Source organism: Bidens hawaiensis, unplaced genomic scaffold, assembly GCF_021521415.1.
Source record: "Bidens hawaiensis isolate Kalapana, Puna unplaced genomic scaffold, B.hawaiensis_p1.1 tig00026027_1, whole genome shotgun sequence".
Classification (NCBI taxonomy): domain Eukaryota; kingdom Viridiplantae; phylum Streptophyta; class Magnoliopsida; order Asterales; family Asteraceae; genus Bidens; species Bidens hawaiensis.
In genome coordinates this window covers 150,340-157,507 of record NW_027494194.1, presented here as the reverse complement: position 1 = coordinate 157,507, position 7,168 = coordinate 150,340, and positions in this window count along the sequence as shown.

Genomic DNA, 7,168 nt, shown 5'->3' with positions numbered 1-7,168 from the left:
TGAAAATTCATAGAGAACAATTATAATATGCAAGATCGTTTTTTATTAAAAATAACTTTGTATTTTATTTATTTTTGACATTGAACTTTTGTTATGATAGTGATATTGTATTTTATTTATCCGACCTGACCTAATCGGGACCAAAAACTTTGACGCCGGAAAAAATTCTGGCACTGAAAATCCCGAACCCATAGGGAAAATTTCCTGGCTCTGCCACTGGACATTATCTTTGGCTCTACAAATGAACAAATGTGCAAGGAGTTTGAGAAAGTGATGAAATCCAAGTACAAGATGAGCTCAATGGGGGAATGAATTTCTTCCTTGGACTTCAAGTGCAACAGAAGGCTGATGGAATATTTATTAACCAATCAAAGTATGTTCAACAGATTCTTAACAAGTTCAAGTGCCAAGACTTCAAGACAGTGTCTACACCAATGGACACACATGAGAAAATGGTACCTGATAAGAAGGGGGAGCCGGTGGACCAGCATGAATATAGGACCAAGATAGGATCACTGATGTATCTTACAGCATCTAGGCCAGATATTATGTTTGCTATGTGTGTCTGTGCAAGATTCCAAGCTAACCCCAAAGTCTCACATATGCTAGCAGTTAAGAGGATTTTCAGATATCTCAAAGGAAAACCAGATTTAGGGATTTAGTATCCAAAGAACCCTTCCTTTGACTTGATGGCCTACATAGACAGTGACTATGATGGTTGCAACATGAGTAGAAAATCGACCTCTGGAGGATGTCAGTTTCTAGGGAACAGGCTGGTGTCTTGGCAATGCAAGAAGCAAACTACAGTATCAATCTCCACTGCTGAAGCTGAGTATATTGCTGCCTCTGCTTGCAGTGCACAGGTTTTGTGGATTCAAAATCAACTGCTGGACTATGGTCTGAATTTCTTACTTACTCCTGTCTTAATTGATAATACTGCTGCTATGTTTATTGTTAAGAATCCAGTCCAACATTCTAAGACTAAGCACATTGAGATTAGACATCATTTCATTAGGGACTGTCAGGAAAAAGGCTTAATAGAAATGAAAAGGGTAGATACATCTGATAATCTGGCTGATTTATTCACCAAACCTTTAGATAAAACCAGGTTTCATTTTCTGTTAAAATGCCTAGGAATGATAAATGCTGATGAAGTTTGACTGAGGATGTGTGCTTAAGTGAGGTGCTTACTGATTATCTTTGTTACTCACTTTGAATGTTTGCATGATGATTTGCTATGCTTAACTGATCATTCTAATTGCATGAATCATGTATGTGACTGTCTTTGTGTGAAAAATGTGTTATAATTGTTGATTACAACTTTCAGTACTTTGATATGTTCTTGCATGATGTATTTCTATGATTTAAGTACTTCGAGCATGAATTCGTGCTGGATACTGTGCTTGATGCTCCTCGACACAAGCAGAGGTACTTGGAATCCTTTTTTAAGTCTTTCGAGCACAGATGTCATAGCTCAGTTGCTCGAGCATAGATTCTTGTCTTGAAAAACTTTTTAAGTATTTCGAGCATGACTCTGTGTTTGATGGTTTGTTTGATGTTCTTTGAGCACAAACAAACCATACTTCAGATCTCTCAAGTAATTCGAGCACAAATGTTATGTCATTACTGGTCGAGCTTCGACATGTGTTCTGGAAAACCTTCTATGTATTCCAAGCACAAGTCTATTGCTCCAGCACACAGTTAAGTCTTTCGAGCACAAGCACTGAAATGATAGATTTTGAGGTTGCTCGATGGACTTCCGAGTATGCTCGATGAATTTCAGAGCATGCTCGACAGACTTATGTGTTTATCTGAATGTTCTATGCTATCTGAATAAATATGTTTGATATTGTTGAGGTGTGTGCTTGTCAATTATGCTTAAATGACAACACTGTTTTCAGAATCCAAGCTTTAAATGAACTTTCAAAAGAAATTATTTTGAAATTGTTAAATGTTTTTGACTAAGGCACACTATTTTTGGTAATATCATAAGAGATATGATAAGATCATTCAGTTATGAGCTTTTATAGAAGCTTAAAGGTTTTTGGATAGGAATTGTATCCAACCGTATGGGAAATGATAGTATATTGTTTGAAATCTCTAACCCATAAAATATAGGCTTAAAGGATTTCTGTTCAGTAAATTGACATTTTGTTTTGAGTATCTTTTCTTGAGTGTAGTGACATGCGTGATACAAATATAATGAAAATGCTATGTGTGATGTGGTGACTCATTTGAAGACCAAGGTATGTTTCCTTGCATATCTCTCCGAATGATAGGCAGAAAGGCAATCATCCAATCATACATGAGCCTGTTGGTGTTTTGGTCTCACAAAAATTTATTTACAAAGTATCTGATCAAATATAAAAGTATAGATATACAAAAGCTTGTCAAAAAGAAAAAAAAAAGAAATAGATAGAAGAAAATATAGAAAAAGAAAAATTGACTCAAAATAGTATATCAAATAATAATATATCATGACTTAAGGGGCACTAAGGGAACTACAGGGGTGGGGCATCCAAATAATAACTAAACACCCTAAATATAAGGGTTGTAAGTCTGGATGGCATGTAAGTCCAACGTTCAACCTCATAGTCTGATATCTATATATAATTTTCTAACTAAACTGCTCATAAAAACAAATTTTGTCCAAGGCATCATGGGGTTGAAGTCAAATTGGGGTGATTGGAGAAAGATAAATAAGCTTTGAGAAGAGATAAGGAACAACTTGAAATCCAAAATGTAACCATTCTTCACTTAAGCTTTAATTGAACTCTAAGTATATCACAAATGCCATGATAATCATGCTAAGTGCAATTACCTACTGTCAACCTGACTTAAATTGTATAAGGCTTACTATGATATGGTGTGAAAGCTTTTAAACAATCTGATCCCATGTTGAGATCTCTCTATGAAAATGTTTTTAAAAGAATATTCAACTAATGTATGTTAAAAGATGTATGTTACCTTTCGAGCATGTATGTTCTGAAGATTGCTATTAAGAGTTTCAAGCATGCATCTTACTTTCGAGCACTTGCTATGATATGAAAATTGATGTTGTGTGTTTCAAGCATGATTGCCTTATCAGTAGCCAGACCTAAGTTTTCGAACACAAAGAACTGAATGATAGGAAACAATTAAGTGTTTCGAGCATAGTTGTGTGCTAGGCACCGTGGTCTGTGAGTTTCGAGCTTGGCGGGGTTATGACAAAATTACTAAGTGATTCGAGCATAGCTGTGTGCTAGACACTTCGGTATGAGGATTCGAGCTAAGGAACTTAATGTATCAATTTGTTAAGTAGTTCGAGCAAACTTGTACACTAGACTCTTAGGTTGAGTGTTCGTGTATAAGCATAGGAAGGATTAAATCTGCTAAGGATTTCGAGCATGAAGTTACCTCAAACACATTGAGTTACAGTAATCTAAGTATGTCGAGCAAAGGTTATAACACTGCTAGGAGGAGTTGCATCTGGAGCATCTGTTTAGTCATGATAGATCTCTAAGTAATGTCGAGCATGATACATTTTCGAGTAAGGTTCAGCAATGAGTGTGTCTCACGTATACACTAAGGGAGTTTTACTAAGTATTGTCGAGTACATTTCTTGTCAAGCATGATCCTATGCTCGAGCAGGCAAACTAATCAATTAACATTTGGCTAAGGCATCGAGCACAAGTATATTCGAGCAAACTATCTCAAATGTACTAGTGCTTGGGCATAATAATCATACAAGTACGTCAAGCAAGGATTGTACTATTTACTCGAGTACAGTAGGAGCCAGCTGTTGTTTTGGCTGTATGCTAGAGCAAGGGAGGTACATTAAATTTGAAATTAAATGACAACTGTCGTGCACTAGACGACAAACGAAGGTACTGTACTACCCAAACGTTAGGTATAAAAGGGGGACTTAGACAAATTTTCACATATTTCTTCTCCCTCTCTTAAACCTAATAGCAAGCCTCTTGCTCGTGCATCCACTTCGTACTCGAATACTCAATTTCTGCTCAAACATACTTTGACATTAGCCATTAGCTCTGTTTCGACCTCGGTAAGATATCGTTGTTCGATAATCGTCTCACCGATTTCGAAATTAGGGTTTCTAATTGAATTTCGGACAAACTGTTTAATTTATTTTTGCAGGTATGCATATTACTACAGTACAGGTTACGGAATACGCTAATCTTCTCTAACTACCTTCGCATATTGTTTCTGCAACTGTGTGTACTGACTATTGTCTTATTTTTGTAGAACTAATGGCCCTAAAATTTGAAAAAAAAGGCACACTATGTGCGCTCAGTTGGAGCTAGAGGATGATAACAGAGAGTTGGAGCTAATGATCACTTTTCTAAGGAACTCCAACCTAAGAGTAGCTCTTACCGAAAGCCCTACAATTTACAGGAACCATATTTCAAACTTTTGGGGCTCAGCTACTTATGTGAATGATGTTAACGGGAAAAGGATTGAGGCATCTGTCCTAAATCATGACATTGAGATCACAGAAGCTTCAATAAGAGCTGCATTGGACCTGAACGACAATTTTGATGCTCAACCATCTTATTCAACCCCAAGATTATTAAGAGTCTTTCATGAGATAATGGGTTACCAAGGAGCTGTGAAAGAGGGTCAATTTTAAAAGGGAAGCTTCCCACTGATATACCGTTTCCTAATCCATCATGTCATCCAGTCCTTATTTCCAAGGAGAGGGACTTAAACACTACTGAGCAGGGAACTGGGCACCCTCACTATAGCCATTTTGTATCAACAGCCGTTTAATGTGTCAAGTTTAATCTTCAATGGTCTAGTGTCAAATGCTGAGAAGGAAGTAAATAAGAGGTTCCTTATGTATCCAAGGTTCCTGCAGATTTTGATAAACAGATCATTACCGGATCTTCAAAGAACATGAGAGGTTTTGAGATTACAAGATCCCAATATCTGCAAACGAATGAAAGATGCTAAGAGCAAGTTTGAGGAGAATATTGATTGGGATGTTCTCCCATGGCTGCTTGTGCCAGCTCTAGGTGCCATTGATGTGCCTCGAACCCCGGGAAACAGTGATGATGAAGATGATGATGATGAAGATGATGATGGTGGAGATGATGATGATGATGATGATGATGATGATGATCAGAATGATGAAGGGGACAATGGTCCAGACGGTGACAATGCTATGGATGTGGCCAATGTTGATCATGCTCAAGATGTTGTTGTTGGTAATGTTCCTATGATTGAACAATCTACTCATGAAGGAGATGATGCAGAGTTGGATGTAAATGTAGAAACTAATGAACCAGTTGAGGGTCAGAGCAATAGATCTACATAGCCTATAGATGATGATGTGTTTATAGAAAGTGTAATATTCAATGTTGCTGATACAATACATAAGATTACTGCACCAGACTCACCACCTCCTGAGGTATACACTGATGAAACAGACTGTTGAAGTTGATGATGCCAATGAAAATGTTTCTTCCTCACCTGCTACCACTGAACCAACATTATCGGACACTAAACCAATTCATGACACACATGTCCCTTCACCACCAACATCCCTACTACTTGATCCAATTAACACCTCATCACCTGTTTCCCATCTAGCTCAATCTGTTCAAGATACACATATTCCAACCCCACCATCCTCTCTAGTACAAGACCAACCTGCTATTACCATTGCTCAACCAACCCAATCCATTCCTACAGACCTTGAGCCTTATAAGTTACCTTCTCCAGAAACAGCTGAATCTGAGCCTTTCTCTGAGCCTGCATTCAAACCCACTCAAGCTTTATTGAAGATTCGAACCCTAGAGTGCACTTTGAGGTTGAGAAGACCTAAGATGCACCAAAACAGGGGGAGAAAAATGAATGTGAAGATGCAGAGGTATTAAAAATAATTGAAGATTTATATGCCAGCTCTGATGAAGAGGTTGTAGAAGTTGGAACATCAAATGCACTAAACATGATAAATCAAGAATATGAGGATGGAAATTCTGATGATGAGGAAAATGAAACAGAAGAAGAAAAATTGAAGAGAAAGCAGAAAGGGAAAGCGGTTGCATATACAGATGATGACCTACATCCCAAGTCCCTACACAAGGTGCAATCTGGTGATGACATTCTAGAAAAAGACAATGTAATTGATCCTAACATTGCAGAAGTGGAATCAGTCAAAACAGCAATCAGATTGATGAATGAGGAATTGGACTCAATGAATCAAAAGATGTAAGAAGATGAGGAGGAAATTCCACAAGATATGGCTTGAAGCACTGATCAAAATGAAGGAAAAGGAAGCAGAGGATGAGAGAATGAGAAAGGAGGCTGATGATGCTATAAGGGCCGCCTTGGAGTCACTGAAAGTAACACAAACTGATGAACAAACTCCAAATGAATAAAATGTTGATAATCAAGAGCCTACACAAGATGAACCAATATTATCTGAGCATTAAGAGGCCATCCAAAATGAGCCAGGGTTGACAGAGCCTGTACAAACTGAAACTGAACCTGAGCCTGCAAATCCAGAAATTGAAACTCATAAAGAACAAGAGCTCGGTTTAGGATCAGTAAATCAAGAACAAGATGAGACAGTTGAAGTGTCTGCAAGTACCATGGTAAAATTAGTAATTATGAGAACTCTTGTTGATGTTCTGAATGAGCTAGACAACATCATCCTGAGATTGTGTCTGCTGCTAAAAAGGCCGAAAAGGACTTCATCAATCTAAGCAACAACACACAATCTGAGCCAAGAGTTGAATAAGTGGTTGAACCCTCTGAACCGATTGTTGAAGAAATTCTAGATGAAGAACCAGATATTCAAGTGACAAAACCTACCACATCTGAACCTTCTGAACCATCTAAACCATCCGAACCATTTGAACCTTCTGAACCATCTGAACCAGAGATTGAAGTAAGAGAATCACTAAAATGAAAAGAAAAAACTGAGCTTGAAACTCCAAGGCCCAAAAGACAAAAATCAGTGAAATAATGGTGTACAAGAGAAGACAGGCTAAATTTGCAGAGATTGAAAGGGCATAATCTATGAATGTTGAGGAAACAATGATTGGAGCACTTCACAACCTTGATGAACAAATTGATGAAAATGATGAAGATGAAGGAGGTTTGAAGGATGAAAATGAAGATAGAGACTATCTGATAAGCCTGGAGTATGACTTGAGATATC